The 20967-nt window shown below is 36.9% G+C and overlaps 1 long non-coding RNA gene across 2 annotated transcripts in view; it reads right to left on the bottom strand.

Annotated features, from left to right (window-relative positions):
• The window catches only part of LOC145294058 (uncharacterized), a 431075-nt gene that overhangs the window by 234157 nt on the left and 175951 nt on the right, over positions 1-20967 (bottom strand). Inside the window, exon 2 of one of the 2 annotated variants that reach the window (XR_013869812.1) lies at positions 14515-14706. The exons of the other annotated variant lie outside the window; for it this stretch is intronic. This is a non-coding gene — a long non-coding RNA (uncharacterized LOC145294058). Of the gene's footprint in view, positions 1-14514; positions 14707-20967 lie in introns of those variants that run through there. 2 annotated transcript variants of the gene reach the window in all.

Raw genomic sequence — 20967 nt, 5'->3', positions numbered from 1 at the left:
CCTCATGCCATACCCTGTCAAAAGCCTTAGATATATCTAGAGCTACCGCTTTGTCCAGTGAATGGTATATACGTTCAAAGATTGCAGTGAGGATGTCTGCTGTGGAATGGGCTTGTCTAAATCCATATTGTTTGTCAGTCAGAAGTTTAGCATCTGTAAGGTGCCAGACTAGAGCATGGTTAATTATGGTCTCAAATATTTTGGCGAAAAGTGGGAGGAGACTAATGGGGCGATAATTAGATGGGTCAGTTCTTTCGCCAGAATTCTTGAACACTGGTATCACAGAAGCAGTTTTCCAACAGCCCGGAAAGCATGATTAATTAAGGCATTTGTTGGATTTTGGAGAGAACTGGAGCTACTTCGGCTGAGCATTTTTTTAATAGCACAGCTGGGATGAGATCGGGTCCACATGCTTTTGAAGTGTCAAGGTTTTTTATGATAATGTGTACCTGAGGAGGGGTGATTTTTAGATCGTCTAGCGTGGCGTCTGTCCACAAAGGAAAGTCAGGCAGGGGGTGGTTGGAAGGGTCCAGTGTGGAATCTGAGGCAAACCGGCTAGCAAGCATATTAGCCTTGTCGGTTGCTGAGCAAACAACCCCATGATTGTTGGATAGTGGGGGAATTGTTGATTGCCCATTATTTACTACACTGTTGTAGATTTTCCAGAAGTCACGATTTCCTAATTTTTGTGCTTCGATGCATTTTTTAGTGGTTTCAGTAAATTCTCCCCTAGCTGTCGCTATTTCTTTCTTAACGTTACTTCTAGCTTCTATATACTTCTGTTTGTTTGAACTGGACTTATGTCGGTTAAATCTGCAGTATGCATGCTGCCTTTGAGCAATGGCAGTTGCGCAAGTCAAAGTAAACCATTGGGGAGAGTGGGGCTTGCTATAAAATTTCCGCATGGGAACATGTGCTTCAATTGCTGTTTTGAAGCATTCAGTGGTCTCAATTGCGCACTGTTCAGCAGGAAGAGAATAAATATATATAAATATGAATATGAAAATAAATATATATATATAACTTGAGTTCCTTCAGCTATAATCGAAACCGAAACCAAAACTCATGAAGAATTTTTGGTAAAATTATTTATAAAAAAAAAATAGATGACTTGAGTGCTATCACTTATAATTGATACCGAAACTTATGAATAATTCTTGGTAAAATTATTTATTACAAGAAATAACATGTTAACATATTATCATAACAATTAAACGACAGTCATTCGGAAGAAAAAAGATGTAAGCGTGACACACAAAATAACATACACGCTATCGTATCAATCTGGGCTGGTGCATCTGCTACTAGTCTCTCGCTCCTTGGCAAGGTTCAAAAGAGAGTCGCAAACCTGATAGGCCCTGAACTGGCATCTAAGCTTCAGCCTCTGTCCCATCAACGAAATGTTCCATCCCTCTGCCTTTTCTACAAGTATTTTAGTGGTGAATGCTCTGACGAACTGCAATCACTTGTGCCCCCACGACGTGTGCACCCCCGACAAACCCGACAGGCTGCTAAATCCCACCCCCACACTGTAGAGATCCCTATATGTAAAATATCTTTTTACTCCAATAGTTTCTTCCCCAGAACCGCTAGACTCTGGAATTCCATTCCAGGTCCCTGCTTCCCCAACAGTACTGACGTGCAGAAGTTCAAGTGTAACGTGAACCGACACCTTGCTGCCCAAATCCCAACATAGTACCCCAGTAGTTGTTGCCCCTGATAGTAGCCCCCTACACCAAAGTGGCAATTTGCCTTGTTTGGGGTGAAAATGTAATAAAAAAAAAAAAAAAAAAAAAAAAAGATTAGCATCAATTAATAAATTTTTAAAAGAATATTTTATTGCTTTGCAATTCATTATTTAATAATGAACTAGATAAATAAGAGAATGCCCGCTTCATTTCCTTAATTTACTAATTACTCGATCCATAATATTGATTTCCATTTTAGGGGCTGATAAAAAAAAATAAATAAAGATAAAAACAAAAAAAAAATGTAGAGGAAAAAAATAAAATGAAAATCAATATTGTGGATCGAGTAATCATGAAATAGACGTTTTCTTATCCATCTATATATTTTTTTAATCATGAATCGCAAAGAAATAAAACATTCTTTTAAAAATTTATAAATTCATTGTTTAATGTTGAGTCACATGATTTAGAAATAAAATGTTTAGTTATCCCCCCTTGCAAGAACGTAGACACCAGGGTCAGAAAGTAGGGATTGAGAAGGCAGCGCCCTAATGGAGGTGCACTATGACCATCAAAACGTGCCTGAGCAGCCCCGTCGGCATTCCCCGACAAGGGTGCCTCAAGCGATTAGCAATAAACTAACCCCTTCTCAAAAAGAGAAGGTAAAGCCTGGGAGGTTTATCCTCCTAGAACTGCACAGAACTAAATTCCCTGTGCAAAATCAACATGGACGGGCCGATCATTACAGGTTGATCTCTGTTGATTTGGGGGAGGGGGATCCAGGAATTGAAAAGAAGAAAATGAAACTCGTGAATCGATCCGTTACGTTTATTTAGATGACGTAAAATCAGTGTAATATGAAAGCTGTCCTTTTTCGTCATACAAGGGTTAGAGGCTATTTTTACGTAAACTGCATATCTTTAGAATGTGAATTGCATATCTTTACAATGTAAACTGCATATCTGCCGGTAAACATATTAGAAAACACTGCTTTAAAATCATGCTCGCATTTCGACCAATCGTGTACTAAATACACTCAGACCGTTTTAAATCTGTTAATAATAAATTAAAATGGCCAACTTGTTTACTTTGTCATGACTATTAAATAAAAATACAAAAGTAAGGATTAAAGGTCATTTACATGAAACACATTAGTGATTCTACGGCAATACTAAATCGTGGTGTACAGAAAGCTGGTAATACCCTGATGGTGCCCAAGACCGAGGTACAAATGCTAGTACTGAGAGATATTATGAGAACGATAGATAAGGGACATTTAATTATATTCAAACTAATTTGGTTACCTCGTCTCTTCCTTGTCCTCTTCTCTGCATACCACTCTACATGTAAAAGTAAATGCAGCGTGGAACGATAAAATTGTCGCCATAGAAAAGACGACATGATTCCATTTCCATTCGATGAAAGCCGGTTTTCTTTTTTTGTTGTTGCAGACCAATTGTGTATAAATTCCAAGAGCGATATGAGCCTTCTATCATGTCTGAAAGTGACACAATGTTCAACGAGCGAGATCAGAGATGCACTGCTGTACAACTCATACTTACTACTGATTCAGATTATGATAATAGGACCATTGCCAAGGCCACTGGAAAAATGGTAGGATCCTTCTACCACTCCAGTAGATATTTCACTGATATTCAATTCTCTACCTATATAAAAGCCAGGTACGGCCAATGATGTAGTACTGTTGCCACATCTGGGCAAGAGCTGCTAAAAGCAACTCATCCTGCCTTGACAGAATTCAAAATAGACTCCGTAGCTTAGTGGGGGATGCTCTTTTCTCTTCCCTGCAACCTCTTTCTCACAGAAGAGATGTTGCGAGTTTGTTTCTGCTTTATCGTTATTTTTATGGCAAGTGCTTGTCTAAGCTTCAATCTATGGTCCTCCCTCTCATCATACTTTCATGATAAACACTCATCTAGCCAAAACTACTATCAATAATTTCCCACGCTCTTTATCTGTGCCTAAACCTAAACGTAGATTCCATGAACAAAGCTTCTTTCTTAGAAGTGCACGCCTGTGGAACTCTATTCCATTTGCCTGCTTTTCAGCTGACTACAATTTGATTGTTTTCAAGTCCAATGTAAACAAGTTCTTGATGAACCATCCCCCTAAGTAATCCTATTTACAAAATTTCGACTACTTATGTATACATATTAACCCTTATCCTCGAGTGGCCTCCGGGCCTTGATAAGTGGTGACTCCTTTGTGTAAAAAAAAACATTGCCAGCATCCTCAAAATGCATTGCTGGATTGTCACAAGTGATAGGGATGTGCTCAGGGTGATAAAAACAATGTTTCCCTACACGCTTATGGTCTTTGGGGTGGTTTTAAGTGAGGGCTACATCATGCCACCTCACATCTCTGAAGTCGGCTTGAAAGTAAACACCAAAGTGTACCTGGATGTGCTGAAGAGTGTGGTGATCCCCTGGTGCTATCAGTTGGCCGCTGGCAGATCCTGGATGTGGCAGCAGGACTCAGCACCAGCCCACAAGTCAAAAGCAACCCAGGTTTGGCTTCAGAAGGAGTGCTACGACTTTGCACCCTCCTCTCTCTCCCCCACTCCTCTCCTGATCTGAAGGCGCTGGACTACTTAGTTCAGTCATATGTCAAGAACATCACCAACATGACCTCATCAACACCGAAGCCAGCCTGATCGCTGCCAAGTATTCGCCGAGGTCATGCCTGGAAAAGATATACTCCCAATTCCGGACCTATATCAAGGCAGTGATTGAGGTTGAAGGCAACTACATTAAATAGATGTCAGGTCCACTACATAATCAAGTTATCTGAATTAATTTTTTCAATAAAGTTTTAAAATAAAGCTGTAGTATTGTTTTCTGTAGGGCGACAAATTTATTGTTCCCCCTTGTAGTCTAGGCAAGAGTTAGTCTGCTTGAAAAATGAGCCTGATTGACGGGGCTCTATCTAATTATGGGTCGTTGTGTTTCTTAATTTCAAACATTGAGAATAATTCTCTTCCTCTTTCTTGTCGTCGACGTTGGATCTGCAAGACGTAACGAGTGTAAAAGTCACCATAAATGACTAAAAAAATCTGACTCACATGGAACGTTGCGAGAATATCCAAGATGAGACGAGCAGTTCAAATAATAGAAATGATCAATCCTCGTCACAAAATTTCCGAAGCATAAAAAAGTATGCAAATAATTGAGCATTGCATTCGATGTATAAATATAGGAAATTATGAATAGGTGAGCTTCTTTTCTTTTTTTTTTTTACATGGGGGGTCACCACTTATCAAGGCCCGAAGCCCACTCAGGAATAAGCATTATTGCGTGTACAGTAATCAATGAGATAGTATTGTAGTAATCATTAGTATTGGGGGTTTTGATAGAGTGTCTTACTTAAAGGGGCGATTTGTCAGGAGTTTGTTTATGTTGGACTTGAAGATGTCCAAGTTGTAGACAGGTGGGAAACAGGCAAGCGACAGAGAGTTCCACTGGCGTGCAGTTCTAAGAAAGAAGCTTTGCTCATGGAATCTATGTTTGGCACAGATAAAGAGTGGGGAAAATTATTGACAGTAGTTTCAGCCAGATGGGTGTTTCTCGTGAAAGATTGGCGAGGGGGGACGAGAGATTGGAGCTCATGAGCACCTGCCATGGAAATAACGATAAAACAAAGACAGGCTCACAACGTCTCTTCTGTGGGAGAGAGCTTGCAGGGAAGAGAAAAGGGCAGCCCCACTAAACCACGAAGTCTATTTTGTACTCTGTCAAGGCAGGATAGGCTATTTTTAGCAGCTCCTGCCCAGATGTGGCAGCAGTACTCCATCCTTGGATGTACTTGACTTTTATATAGATAGAGAATTGCATTAGTAGTGAGATATCTTCTGGAGCGGTAGAAGGATCCCACCATTTTCCCAGCGTTCCTGGCAACAGATTTGATGTACGTGTTCCATATCAGATCAGGAGTAAAGGTCAAACCTAGAAGCTAGTCAAAACATGAAGCCTCCCCAAGACGAGAGCCATTCATTTCAATTGATGCCAGATAGGGATCAGAGCGTTGATGATGTAAAGATAGAAGTTTGGTTTTGGATGCATTAAAAGTGACGAGCCACCTCTTCCCCCATTGTACCATGCGCTCAAGATCAGAGGCGAGAGAATTAGAGAGAACTTTGTCATTTACAGCCTTTGATATGTTGCCATAGATGGTCGTGTCATCAGCATAGATGTCAACGAATGATTTAAGTATGTGTTTTGGGAGATCATTGATGTAGATCAGGAAGAGAGTTGGGCCCAGGATGGACCCCTGGGGGACTCCAGCATTAATACTGTGGGCCTCTGATTTCTGCCATCAACCACTACTCTTATGAACCTATCAGAGAGAACTGATTTAATGATTGAGAAAACATTTCCAGTAATACCGTAGCTGGAAATCTTGTGAAGTAGGCCCTTATGCCATACCTTATCGAAGGCCTTTGATATGTCAAGAGCAATTGCCCTGGAAAGGAAACCTTTGTCAAGAGATTCACTAATCCTATGTGATATAACCGTTAGCACATCTGCTGTAGATCTTGCAGAGCGGAAACCATATTGCATGTCACTAAGAAGGTTGTTTCTGTTGAGGTGGTTGACTACTTCTTTATTTAATATGGATTCCAACAACTTATTCATGACACACAGGAGACTTATTGGTCTGTACTGGGGATGACTTTTCACCTGAATTCTTAAATACAGGGCATACTGATGAGGTTTTCCAGGGTGTTGGAAAGCACTTCTCCTTAAGCAACATAAGTGTGTGGATGTAACTTTTGAAACGATGTATTAATGTAAATTAAGTAAAATTTCTCAGCAAAATTTTACCCATTGACTTTAGATTAATGACTACTACTTGAATAAATAAAGCACAACGAGTTGTTTACCACTGCAACCACTACAATCTGAGTAAAGCAGAAGTTATCTCCCCTGCGATCACTAATACTTGAATAAGTTAAGCACGAGTTGTTTACCCCTGCAATCAATGCAGTTTGAGTAAGTAAAGTATGAGTTATCTCCCTTGCCATCACCACTACTTGAATAATGTGAATAATCATAAAAAAAATCTAAAGATTGTAAACAAAAATAATGTAATTTTGTACAAACATAAAAAATCAGCTTGAAATTAACCAAAAATTGCTATTATTGTTTGTTTATATTATTTCAAGTAATGGTAATCGCAGAAGGCCACACATGTATACGGCATAATCATGTTGAAACACCAATTCCTATTATATCTCTGAAGTTAAGTAATATTCAGCTCGGTAAGTTCCAGATGGGTAACAATTTGTGAATAACAAGCACTGTATGTGAGAGGAAAGCAACACTTCCCTGCACAAACCGCACAATCTAATATCAAAAGCATTTCGACTGAGTAAAATACACATGCCATTGAGGAATTGTTGTAAATTTAATATTCCCTAGAAATCTCCTCCTTAAAAAGAAACTGTTTCAACTGGCCCAGTGTTGCCAATCGTACCAGGACAGTGCAAAGGGCTGCATGTGCTTCACTTCTTTCCTTAAATGTCTTTTGTTGGTAAACACACTTTGTGAAGTCGCTATCTCCGGTTAGAGCAAATTGTGCACTGACATACCCATTCTCATGACAGTTTTCTGGGCCTTATTACTTCCGTGTAAGTTCATGGCAAATTTGAAGCAGGTATTTTATTTGTGACCTATCACTGGAAGATTGCCGTGCAGAGCCCAAGGGTTCCCTCTATCACATTTGTTTTTTGTTTTTTTTCAACAAATCTACCTTTTCTATATGTATTGCTTTCACGGCTAAAAAACTCCATCTACCCTTCCCTTTGTATTGTAACTCTCTAGAATATAAGAGGTTGGCTAACAAGTGCTATCCCATGTTCTAGGGTAACCTGGAAATAGAAGAAACGGTTGACACACATCAGAGAAAAGCATTAACAATAAATTAATCCAACAAACTTGTCGTTAGAATGCAAAATAGCAAATAAGTTTTTCTCTTAATGTAACAGAGTGTGAACGTGCGTATGGCAGCTATATGCAAATGACCGAACCGTGTGCAAAATGACGTCACGGCAAAGAAAAAGTATATAGTGTGCACAGATCGATGATGGGTGAAGTCACCTGTGGCCAGAGAAGGATGAATAAAGGTATTTTGTTAAAACCTGGAACAGAGAATTTAATTTATTTTCTCTTCCTTCCTTATGTTCCTTGCGACGGAGCCTAAAACGTGCTGGGCTCCTACGTGTAAACACGTGTGTAACGAGCACTATATTACATTAATTCCTAGCATGATGATCAGTGCTTGTAGTGTTAAGAAGCCTCCAACAAGAGGAAAGTTCCCTATGAGAACCGAGTGTTTGAACTATCCATGTGGAATATTGTCCATTTTGCACTGTAAGTATTCCTATTTAAGACCAACCGACACTGATATTTATGTCTTCTTTTATTTTTTCGTTTTTGTTAAAATTTTCAAAAAATTGTTGGAATTCTGCTTCCCCTCCCATCACCGCACACACGCACTTTTAGATTTTCCTTCTGACAAGGAACTTTCTTTATCAGATAATCTGAGGAATTCTCTGCACATTTTTAAACAAAAACAACGACATGCACATCTTCCTTAGTCTCAGATGTTTTACGATGCAAGCCGTCTCAAATGTCCAATTAAATCTACAATGGAATCAATAAAGAGGCTGATGATGCCACGGAAAATAAATAAACCGTTAGTGAATCTTAAAAATAGGATGGAAAGTTAGGAGGGGACGAGCAGGTGGGAAAATAATAAACACAGATACATATGTGTACATACATATTGTGTGTGTGTGTGTGTGTGTGTGTGTGTGTGTGTGTGTGTGTGTGTGTGTGTGTGTGTGTGTGTGTGTGTGTGCGTGAGAGAGAGCGAGAGAGAGTGCGTGCGTGCATGGGAATAGCTGGTAAATAAATATGGAGAGACATAAGAAGGCTATAGCAATGCAGGTAACCGGCTGTTGAAGTGATGCGATGTATGAATAAAAATAGATAAACGAAAGAAGATCTTGTTTATTTTTATATTTTATCTTCATATATCAAATTAATAACGGCGGTGGGCGCCCGGCATTGCCCAGTCATAAAATATACTTAAATCTGATATTTCCCTTTGTCTAGATATCGTATATATTATTATAGATTCGTATTATTTGGATTCATCGGACTACTGTTCTTATCTTGAGTGTGATTTTCACAACGTTTGTCCTGGAAGTCTTCTTGTGTGAGCATGTAAATGACCCTCGTCGCAGCTTCTTTCATCTCCTCAATTGTCTCATATCGACAGACTCTAAGGTTTTCTCTTGAGCTTAAGGAATAGCCAAAAATCACAGTGAACAAGTTCTGGACTATAGAGAGAGTGAGAAACTGTCTTGATGCCCATCCTGGTCAAATAGTCTGTGACAAAGATGAATCTGTTGACTGGTGCTTTGTCCTGGAGGAAATGCTACTGACCCGATTTGAAGCATGCTGGCCTCTCTGATAGAATCTCTTCCTGAACCACTTTAAAACCTAACATAGTATTTCTTGTTGACTGTCTGTCCGGTGGAGACACAGTGCATGTAGATCATTCCAATGCTGTAAAATACAAAGATCATCATAAGTTTCTGAGTGGATTTGCTCTGTCTGGCATTCTGGGAACTCTGTCTCTTGGTCTCTGGATCATAGCAGTAGATCCAGTTTTCATTGCAGGTCATCAGAGCATCAAGAACTGCGGGATCTGAATTGATCAGCTCCACCACCTTACTGCTGTCATGACAATGTCTTTTTTTTTTATCTTCTCTGAGCACCCTTCAGACAAACTTTGCACAAATCTTCAGCATCTTTAGTTCCTTGGGAATAATTGTGTGTCCAGTTCCTACACTGACATCAAACTGTTCACTTAATGTCTCTATAAACACACGACGGTCCTTATCCATGAAATTCTTTATTTTGCCAATCAACTCTGGTGTTCTGACTTCCTTACTCCTCCCACACCTCTCATCATCCCTCACAACACAAAGTCCCATAACACACAGGCACACACAAACACACACACACACACACACACACACACACACACACACACACACACACACACACATATATATATTATAACAATGGAACATCAATTGTTATCCGATTACCAGAGTTAAGTCACATCGAACCTGATTAGATGAGGTACTCTTTGAGAAGATCATAAGTTGGAAAGAATCATTAATTATTTTTTAATATCCTTGAAAAGGGTATGAACCCATCTATCATCCCCTTATGTATGGGCAAATAGTAAGGTAAATATATTCTCAAGCTTTGGGAGTACAACCAACCTAGGAGAAAGAAAAACGCTGAAATAACACGAATTGGTTGCAGCTTACTCCAGTACAACTTTTGATCGTTTTTAGTTTTTGTAAACCCTTTTTACACCAAAAACTCCTCATCATGCAGGTGCCCTTTATAGAGCATATCCATTGTCGCTTGAGATAGAAAGAAAACAAACAAAAAAGAAAGCACCTTCATTTTAAAAAATTGGAACTTTGCCAGTATGTTTCGTTATAAAGATTTTTAGAAAAGAAGAAGGAAAAAAAGAAGAAGAAGAAGAAGAAGAAGAAGAAGAAGAAGAAGAAGAATGGCGAGAAGGAAAAGAAAAAAAGAAGAGGGGAAAAAAGAAATAGAAGAAGAGGAAAAAGAAAACAGGAAAGAAGAAAAAGAAGAAAAAGGAAACGAAGAAGAAGCGAAATAAGACTTTTTTGTATTTTTCAGACAAAATATTTCTATGGTCTCTTGAATTATCTTTCAATTCGTTTCCAGTTTTCAAATTGAAACACAAAAATTATTTCAAAATCAAAAAATATTGCAATAACGACAGAATGGATATAATTTAAAAGAATTAAACATATATAAATACAATATAAGTACAAATATTTTTTTAGGTAAATTCGCATAAATCAACACGGTACAATTTTGATGACCGGCTTGATTCTGTTTCCAATATTCTTGAAGGAAGACCCACGTGAAGGTTGCCAACATCACTATGTGAAAGTGGTGCTACAGAACAGACTGTATGTGAAGTTAGTACGCACAGGTTGTCAGTTCTTGTCGTTATCTACATAACCACCACTGTCACCTCTCACAAAAAAAAAACAATGTATTAAAATATATTATATATATATATATATATATATATATATGATTAGTTTTTTTTGGAAAAAGAATTCCAGCAGAGTGCTCAATTAAAAGGAAAATCCAAATTTTAAGAGCGTACTTATATTTTGTGTACAGAAAGTTGTTAGTTGAGACAGGTCATTGGTACCGTCGGTTTCAAGCCCGATAATAAGGCCCGTTTAAGGTATCCTTATCAAGCTCTCTTCAGCCAATATTCGTCTCTTGGAATATTGGCTGAAGAGAGCTTGATAAGGATACCTTAAACGGGCCTTATTATCGGGCTTGAAACCGACGGTACCAATGACCTGTCTCAACTAACAACTTTCTGTACACAAAATATATATATATATATATATATATATATATATATATATACACATACACAAACAAAAGAACCCCGGGATACGGTATTAAAAATTAGTAACAAACTACAGTACAGTATATAATACACATGTATATAATCAAATAATGTTATAGATAACACAGTAAGGCGGAGCAAGTACCGTAACCCGGATCTGGATAAACATCGTATTCCACATCATAACCTGAGAAAAACGTATTCTAGGAGCACCGTATCCCAGGGTTTATATATTAATCCACAGACACATGTTTCATCTTTTCAGAATCTATAAGAATAGAGTAAATATGAAAATTTAAATCCTAAACATCAGATACTACCTATAATGAGAGTCTGACGCTCTACTGTCTGAGTCAATATGCACGCTGATAAATGAAGTTATATATATTAGTGGCCTGGCAAGTCCACAGGGGAGACAACTAAGCAAAAACAAAACTAAGCAAAATTCATCCCAAAGCAGCAAAGCTTGCCTGCCATGACACTATATGTACAAAGGTAGGCAAATTTGGGCATATTTTATTGGTTTGAAAATATAGGTTCTTTTTACCATTTGTCATAAAATTTTAACCATAGAATAATATAATCTTCAAAAAGCCTGCAAATTTTCATGTAGTTTTGTCTGATGGAACTAAAGATATGAGCATTTCCATATTCAATTATTCAAACATAGATATATCCATATATATATATATATATATATATATATATATATATATGATGATTGCAACGTCTTGTCAGACGAGTGCCACTCCCTCAGACATTTAAAATTCATGAGCCCAAATGTCTGAGGGAGTATCTATACAAAAATGGTGTTACAGAGTCTTAGCTTTGTACGACAGCTAAGTCTCTCTCTCGGTTCAAAATGTTGAGATCCAGCAACAAGCAAGAGCAAGATAGCTAGCAACAAATTAAACTGCAGACCAGCTTAATGCAGGTACTGGTCTCCCGCTTTATGGTTTTTTAAATCAGAGATTTGCTTCTCCTAGAAAGGTTGCCTTCACCACGGCTTACGGGAGCCCTCTCCACCCCAATACACATATACACAAACACAAATATACACGGTGCTAGTTGGCCGTTGACCCAGAAAAGAGTTCATTCGCCCTTTGGAAGGTCTTGTTTTTAATCCTTCAGGGAGACTAGCCGCCCTCCTCACCAAACAAGTCTGGTGGGGGAACCAGTTTAGTCGCTGGTGACCCGACCATGAGGCAGGTAGTACTGGGTTACATGGTACCAGTAGCATATGACATGACCTGACATAAATATATATATATATATACCACCTCTTTTGGCAATTTTATAAGTTCTAAATCTCAGTGACTATTGATCAGAATTTAACAAACAAAGGCTCGTTGGAAAGCTTATGACCTGAATTGTGTAGTGGACTATGTGACATCTGCCTTTAAGGTCGCACGTTATTATTTCAGAAAGTGGGTGTCACTTTTCTATATTAACGTAAAATTAGCACCCACTTTATGGCCACCTTTTTGTGTAGGGGAGGGGTCTGTTATTTTTTTAGACGTGGTGTTTATTGTGGCCTGGTAGACCAACACAAAACCTTCCTTAAAAACTTGTTTTTGATAAGTTTTCGGGTGTGCCGTAAACGAATATTGTATTTAAATTTTCTGCAATATATATAATCTATATAATATAGAAAAGTGCAATTCAAAATGGCGTAATGCAAGCATATTATAAGGTATTTACAGCTTCTCTTCCAATTTTCGGATTTTTAATCATGTCAAAAGTCACTTTATCGCCTTTCGATGGATTGATGGTTCCTATTTCTTCTGATGAGTTAAGGGCAAAATAGATTCACTGAGTGATATAAAAATTAAGTGATTGGTTTTGTGCTACGAAACAGATACTGTCAAGAATTGTAAATGTCAACTGAATTAAAGGAATAAATTGTAAGATGGTCAACATCATGAACTTTGAAATATAGACTTTTGTCATTCCTTCATTATATTGCTCTGTAATTACACTGAGCTTCTTAAATAACGATTAGTATATATTATAAGGAAATAAAGTATATTTCCACAGAAATACACACACACAGTCATATATATATACATATATATGTATATGTATATATATACACATATATATATGTGTGTATATATATGTATATATATATGCACACACATATATATATATATATATATATATATATATATATATATATATATATATATGACTACTTCATTTAATCACATAAATTAATATATGAAAATATAATTTTATGAGTAAACTTTCAGTATTTACTTCAACAGTGCTCAATACATAGGTGGAGCTAGGTAGTCAGTCATAAAATATATATGGCAATTAAGTTACACAGAATATTCCGCATTTCATTCTCGTGACAAATTATCGAACCAGAAAAATGTGTGTCTATTTTCGATGCCAAAAACGATTCTTTCTATTTGTTTGTTTTCGTTTAAATCGGAATTTTCCACGGCTTGTATTAATGATAAAATGATAAATATTTATTCATTTTCAATTATCAGTAAAACTAAAATCTATACATTATCCCCAAGAAGTGTATTTTTACGGTTATATATTATATGGATTTTGCGGTAATCTGGCCCCCTCTCCAAATAACAAAAACAACTATATATTTAAAAATTTTAAAGAATCCAAATCGGAATCGGCAATGCAGAAAAGAATCGCTAATTATATTGGAAACCGGAAACGTATTGAAATCGTCCCATCACTAGTATATATATATATATATATATATATATATATATATATATATATATATATATATATATATTGGACATAGTTAATATATATTTTTTTTTTTTTGTAACTTTTGTTTATTTCACCCTGGATTTCTTCATTACAGCCGTTTCGGTAATGGGATGGCAATTTTATGATTTTATGTGTTCATAAAAATTTCCTGATTCATACCAACTCATCAGATGTTGTTTCCATTCGAAAAAGTTGATTTTGTACATGATAAACCTGGTGTTTGGGAAATTAACGGTGATTCAGTTTTTATCATAGCGGTCTCAACCCGTTAAACGAAAATGGTATACATTGAAATTAACAATATTTCAAAAATAAACATTTATAAATTCTGCAGGCAACAAACGCTTATTTACGAAATTACTAAACACTAGAAGACCGAAACATGCTCATGACTGTGTAGCAACAAATTACTGTTTTTGTAAAGACAAATTTAAAATATATATATAACTATTTACATATATATATATATATATATATATATATATACAAATTCATACCCACATATTAGTTGTTCATGCATTAATTATTATTGGTAAAATAGTTATCCATGGACACATGTTTCGCCATATCTATGACTCATCAGTGCAGCTGACTATACTGAGTTTCGATATCGAACCTCGGTAGAGTTAGCCACACTGATGCGCCGTAGATAAATCGAAATACGTGTCTATGGATATCTATTTTATCTATAATAATTGTGCATCTTAATAAATAAAGCAAAAATACCTTCGGCTATCACTTGAAAAAGATCACTCACCTGCAAAAAAGAAAATAAGAAAAGTTTGGTTAGTTATATTTGAATATTGCAAATTGGATGAAATAAAAAAGGGTAACATTGTAAGAAAATAAATATTCTTTGATGTGATTGCTTGAAAATAGAGAATCTTAGATCAGAACGGCATTTGTATATAAAAAAATAAATGGATGCTGAATAAAAAAAAAATGTATCATTTTTATAAAGGAAATTTTGTTTGGGGATCAAAAGAGGCAACTTTGTTATAAAAATGTGATACGATGCGCCAAAGCTAAAAAGTCGTTGAACAAAATAAAAAAAGGTAATAATCTCGCTCCCCGCCTCCCCACACACATACACAGACACGAACCGAATCGATTATTACTTAGTTACAAAAAAAATACACTTGCTAATATTCTTCTAAGCATAGAAATACTAACAAGCATGTCTGGCGTTGCCAGGGAATTAATAAGGTTCCTTGCATCCACATCTTAATGTTATGTTGCGTTCCAACATTGTAACGTACATGTAAAACATGAACGTTCGTAGTCATGAATTGTTAGCAGAGTTCTTATATGCAATATTGTGATCCTACAAAACTGAGACAATGCTGATTCTACATTGTTAGAAGGCAGGGGGTTTATTCACTTGGATCTTTGATTCAAACCATTGACCAATGAGGTATAGGTAGATAAAGAGAGAGAGAGAGAGAGAAAGAGAGAGATAGAGAGAGAGATAATCACTATTTAATCATATCCTCCACTCTCTATCTGTGCCTAAATCCAAACACAGATTCCATGAACAAAGCTTCGTTCCAAGAACTGTCCACATTTGGAACACTGTTCCACTGGCCTGCTTCCCGGTTGAATACAACACGATAGCCTTCAAATCCAATGTAAACAAGTTCTTGTTGAGCAGTCCCCATAAATAATCAAATTCCGCCCAATTTACACCATAAAACGATTACTACACTACCACCTTACATTCATTAACCCTTATCCTCGAATTGCCTTTGGGCCTAGATAAGTGGTGAGTCCCAAGTAAGAAAAAATCTTATCAGGACATTTTCAAACTAAATGTTCGTACTCTTAGTGCTTTCAAGAAACTAGCAGCCTCTGTCTCACACTTACTCTTTGAGCCATGTGACGTCACATCCGTTTTCTATCAATTTGCATAACGTAGTAAAATCTAACCTCGAGTTCATCAACTGAACTTTCATTTTTGTCTCTTTTTTTTGCAACCAACCAATTGATATACTAGTGGATGTATTCATCCAATTAGAATTAGCATGCAGTTCAACAATTGTTGGTTTGAAATCTTCAAATATAATGAATACTCACAGATTATGGTTCTCTTTATAAAAATAAAATAATAAAATAAAAAGACGCAACTCGGTGGCGATTGGCTTCTTTTTTTTTTTTTAATTGTTTTATGTTTGTCTTACGGTAAGGTGGTGTGACTCTGGTCACACGGTGTGATTTTGAGCTATTAAGAGAAATAAAAATAATAATGCATAAATAATATATAATCTTTGCATTTTACACATAATTTTAAGGTCCTATACGATTTCATAATTTTACCGACACATTGTGGTGCAGCAGCAAATATTTACTGCGGAGTTATTTCCGCATAATTATTATTTTTTTTAAATTTCTATTATTAGTTCAATATCACCCCGGGTGGCCAGAGTCACCCCCAGCTTAGGGTACCAAAGTTTTGAGTTGAATTAATTTTCTTTTAATCTATCTATCTATCTATCTATCTATCTATCTACTCTACTATTATATTAAAGGAACTTTGTCTGTGTCTGTGTGTGAGTTTGTTCCCTATGGACTCCGAAACGGCTCCGCCGATTTTTATGAAATTTCCCATACATGTACTTTCTGTATCTGACCGTTTTATTAGATAGCTTTTTTATCAGAATATTTTCGATAAGTATCGATAATCGAAAAAATCCGATTAAAGAAGGAACAGGCAATTTTAACCAAAGTTAACACCTTATATAGCCTATACTCACAAGTGTATTTGAGAAGTTTTATTGCCGCACAAGCAGAAAGGCCAGGCATATAAAATCAACAGTAGATTTTTTATATGACAGGGACACATTCGAAATGAATGTTTCTGTCTAAAGCACACTTGAACCATGATACTTGACTTTTTCATTTTAAACTTTAATTCAAGCTGTTATATATAAAACTAATTTTATATAATCAACAGTGCAATGTAGACTACAATGTATTGTGGACTAAGTCACTGCAGGGAGACATGTGAAGCTTCTCCCCGGTGCACCATGATGGGTCCCCAACTAGAACAGGCAATCAATGGATTTGATTGCAAAATGGGTGATTTCACCGATTTCGATGACAATAAAAATATGGGAGTGTGAAGCATTCGTTAATCATCATTCAATCCTGGACAACGTCGGGTCTCCTTGCTAGTTTTATTTAATGGTAATTTAATGGCACGTTTATTTGTCAAGGTAAAATGAAGGTTGATATCAAAATGATCGCTCGATGCCTCCATTCAGTCTCGAAAGACAAGGTATACCCCCCCCCTGTAGGGGCAGCTGAGCATGTAATTGTGTGGCAAGGGTTGCGCAATCTCCAACCACACTTCTCCTGAATCGGGACTGTTTGGATCCAGTGGCAAGGAGAAATCCAGGACGACTGGAAGCAATGCTGAGATAAGCGGAGAGCACATACAGCACCTGGAAGTCGCAAATAGTCACCCATCTTGTACTGGCCAGGCTCAACGTTGCTTTACTTCGGTTATTTGATGAGAACCAGTGTATGAAACGTGATTATGCCGTAGATATGTCAAAATGAACTCCTTGGATTATCTGCTTTATGACGAAAGAGTAATTTTGAATTAATCCATTATACTCTTGACAAATTCTGAAATGTTCAAAACATCATAATAATACCTATTTACTATGCCTCCCCACGGGACAGAGTTAGACACCAGGGTCGTTTTTTAATGCGGAGAAAAGATACAAAAATAAAAAATTGTCTCAGTCGTGAAGGACTGCTCCTCCACCAAAAGAGAACAAGAAATGGAAGTGCAGCATCTGAAGAACAGATGGTATTTATTTGCTCCCCCACCGAGCAAATTAGGCACAAGGCCAATTTTTAATGTGAGGAGTGAAGGGAGGGGGAAGGGGAAAAGGGGGCCAGCTCCCGAGAGGTGGGAAATGGGAGCTGGTTAAAGGTCAGGTATGTGGGTTGCCCCCACATCTGGTCCCTGCTTGCAGCATCTGTCGGAACAGATGGTATTTATTTGCTCCCCCACCGAGCAAATTAGGCACAAGGCCGATTTTTAATGTGAGGAGTGAAGGGAGGGGGAAGGGAAAAAGGGGACCAGCTCCCGAGAGGTGGGAAATGGGAGCTGGTTAAAGATCAGGCATGTAGGGTTGCCCCCACATCTGGTCTTTGCTAGTCATAGCTAGTCATAGCTAGTTATAGCTTGCAGCATCTGTCGGAACAGATTGTATTTATTTGCTCCCCCACCGAGCAAATTAGGCACAAGGCCGATTTTTAATGTGAGGAGTGAAGGGAGGGGGAAGGGGAAAAGGGGACCAGCTCCCGAGAGGTGGGAAATGGGAGCTGGTTAAAGGTCAGACATGTGGGGTTGCCCCCACATCTGGTCTTTGCTAGTCATAGCTAGTCATAGCTTGCAGTATCTGTCGGAACAGATGGTATTTATTTGCTCCCCCACCGAGCAAATTAGGCACAAGGCCAATTTTTAATGTGAGGAGTGAAGGGAGGGGGAAGGGAAAAAGGGGACCAGCTCCTGAGAGGTGGGAAATGGGAGCTGGTTAAAGGTCAGGCATGTGGGGTTGCCCCCACATCTGGTCTTTGCTAGTCATAGCTAGTCATAGCTTGCAGTATCTGCCGGAATAGATACTACACTTTGATCTTGGCCAAAAGGCCAAGTTTGGATGCAAGTTAAACATCTCATATCGTAGAGATATAAACAGTTGCATTAAAATTAAATAAAATTGATTTTAAAATATTTTTATGGTTTGAATATAATCCATAGATACATACACAAATGTATTGTTTCATTTGCATACACATTCAAGAGTGCTCCATACTCGAGTAGAGCTTAGCGGTAGCATAAAAATATATTCATGGTAAGTAGGTATATTTAAACGTTTGTTTTATTATCAGGAAAAATCAAGTTAATTAGCCTAATTATTTATTCTTCCCCTAGGAAACGTTTCTGGGTAGGTAACTTGTCATGAGTATATTTTCATGTTACTAATATATATATATATATATATATATATATATATATATATATATATATATATATATATATAAAGCTGAATGTGTGTGTGTGTGTGTGTGGTCACGAATAGGCTCCTATATGGTTGACTATTTTAAAAAACTGATTACATATTATGATAGAAGATGTATCGAGACAAAGGAATGAGTATGTTTGATCCTGCAGAACGGTGGTTCATTAAAATTGTGGGGGTCTGCGTTCGCGCCAGGTCCACAAAGTATAGAAATAAAAAATATAAAAATTTAAAAAAAAAACGTTTACAAGTGTTTTTGATATAGATGTACATAAGACTACTTTGATAAGTATGTTCTAACTTAATAGGGATGGTATAATAAAATTGTGGGGTCTGCGTTCGCGCCTGGCCTCCAGAGAATGGAAATAGGTACAAACTTTAATAAAGACTTTTCATATATATCTGCCTAATTTTGTTTCAGTTTGAAGAAATATGGTATAATAAAATTATGGGGTGTTCGTTTGCGCCTGACCTCCATAGAATGGAAATATGTCACAAAGATTAACAAGGTTTTTTAATATAGATCCACAGAATATTGTGATAAGTGTTTCAGTATGAACAGGTATGGTATAATAAATTATGAGGTTTATCTATTTCATTTTTACTTCACCATATTTTGCTTTGGTTTTGATACCCCCCAAATTCGAAGCTATCTCTTTACAACCCTTCCTTTTCATAACCTACCATACTTTCATAACTCAGAGTCCATTTTCTGTAGGCTGTTTTTGAACCCAGTCAACAACGGGTACTTTTGCTAGTATATATATATATATTTGTGAGGTGGGGGGTGGGTACACAGCTTTTCCCAAACGTAAAATATGCTTGACTATGATATTTTAATTGGTCCAGATTTGGTATAGATTATTATAGAGTCATGATTTCAGAAGTAAAATAAAGTATTGAGGTGCCATCAACTGGAATCGAAACCGAAATCGTAGCTTTGAAAGCTGATGACGTTTACCACTGTACCAACGTGACACACATATAGATTGATTAAAAATTTTAAATAAAATGCTTTGCTTATATTCATTATTTTCTCCATTTGAGTGATTGTTTGCATGACTGTGCAAGTATATACCACGTCTTTGTGCATACAATCGTTATTATGAGGGCATTCATTTTTATTTTGGCAGTTACATTGTTGCTAGGTATTAAATCAAGGGGAATATTCTGAGCTCATTTAATTTTCATGTTATTTGTCGAAATTATTGTCTGTGCTAGATTAGGCATGGTAGAGTAGCGTCCGGTGTCAAATTAAACATCAATGCTATCTCACGTCAGAGCAATGAAAACATTGCCACACCTATAGTAATATATATAGCAGAGAGCAGGGGCCAACACCAGACCAAGAGAGACTTCCAAAAAGAGGACTGCCACTGTGCGAGTGTAATCAGTCGAGGATAAAGAGCCGAAACTGGCTGGCACAGTATCCTCCTGATAATATCACTATTCTCGTGGGCCTGGATCCAGCAGTGGAGCTGTTGGTGATGAAACACTGTAAAGAATATTAATCCTTCTTTACTCTTAAATAATTGTTAATTATGAACAAATAGGGAAATAAAATTGTTTGGAATTTTTTAGATAAGGATTGATAATTTGGATTATTTAAATTATCCAGGCTACTATTCTCATATTGTGTGTTATTTATTTATTTATTTTTTTTATTTTTACTCTTATAATATTTCAGCCAACACAATCTTTGGTCTTCTTCAATTGCATCTTGTCAAACTGAGAATCTATAACGAACTTCAAACTAAATCCTTTAATTATATAAATTATAAAGAATGTTAAGTTCTTCTTAATAAAGCTTATTTATATTAGTTTGTGGCCATGCTTATCGACTATTCCATAAACTAATTTATAGATAAAGCTTATTTATACCAAATAAATATGGTTGAATGAATTGGTTGACGAAAGACCAAGCTTGGTTCAGCTTTATATATTGTTGTTTCATGACGGAAGAGAGAAAAATTTGTATCACACAC

Source organism: Euprymna scolopes, chromosome 15 (assembly GCF_053919585.1).
Source record: "Euprymna scolopes isolate OS-2025 chromosome 15, ASM5391958v1, whole genome shotgun sequence".
In the NCBI taxonomy this organism is placed as follows: domain Eukaryota; kingdom Metazoa; phylum Mollusca; class Cephalopoda; order Sepiida; family Sepiolidae; genus Euprymna; species Euprymna scolopes.
Note: the sequence above shows the minus strand (reverse complement) of the source record. Positions and strands in the feature narration are given on the sequence as shown.